Here is a 791-nt window from a genome sequence, read left to right as displayed (position 1 = left end):
GGCCGGTTTTATGGCAAACGAAACGACTCAGTAGCCGACATTGCAGGACTGAACAGAAATGAAAGTAACAGAGGACCTCGGCTGAACGAAAGGGGAGGGGGGACACGGGCCCAGCTATACAGGACACAAAGGGGGGGGGTGTACGAGCCCGGGTTGGAGGGGCCGGGCGCGTCGTCTGTATCTGGAAATCGGGACCGGCGGCGCGCTCACGGATGACCCAGTCCTGGCGGCAGGGCGGTCCGAGGCCGCAAAGGACGGCGGAGTACCCGCAAAAGTTTGGGCGACGTGCGGCCAAGAACAGGGGAAGAAGTATTTAGAGAGTGCTTATCTCGCGGGCGGGGAGGGGAGGGAGGGCCCGCGCGTGGCTAATATTCCTCCTTTTTGGCTTATTGCAGCGCGGCTAATACGGGGATTGCAGCTTTCGCCCCGCTTTTCTGGGGCTGGCCTTAACCAAAGGCTTGACTCAACTCGGGCTTTGGCGTGATGGGCAGGGGAGGGGGATGTTTCTTGGTTTGCGCCGCCGCGTTACGGAGGGGTGGTACACATCCCTCGCGCGTCTCGAGCCGACAGAGCGATGGAGCTTCACGGCGATGGCGAAGAAGTGCGGCGAGGCAGAGCGGCGCGGGTAATCCGATATCAACAAATATGACACTTCCGACTACGTGAGGGAGAGCCAAGGTCACGTGTGTGGGGGGACGAGATGAAAAGGATGGGAGGGGGCGTAGTCAGGTGATGCGAGAACGGAATAAGGGGACGCAAAGTAGGAGGGGAGATTGGGGGAAGGGGAGAGG

General features: G+C 60.7%; 1 protein-coding gene across 1 annotated transcript in view; it reads right to left on the bottom strand.

Annotated features, from left to right (window-relative positions):
* Nucleotides 1-791, bottom strand: part of LOC113210164 (neural cell adhesion molecule 2-like) — a gene marked incomplete at its 5' end in the record, with an annotated part of 6,875 nt that overhangs the window by 4,466 nt on the left and 1,618 nt on the right.

Source organism: Frankliniella occidentalis, unplaced genomic scaffold (genome assembly GCF_000697945.3).
Source record: "Frankliniella occidentalis isolate FOCC.00 unplaced genomic scaffold, Focc_3.1 Scaffold171, whole genome shotgun sequence".
Lineage (NCBI taxonomy): Eukaryota > Metazoa > Arthropoda > Insecta > Thysanoptera > Thripidae > Frankliniella > Frankliniella occidentalis.
The sequence above is the reverse complement of the archived record's forward strand: the minus strand, read 5'-3'. Positions and strand labels throughout refer to the sequence as shown.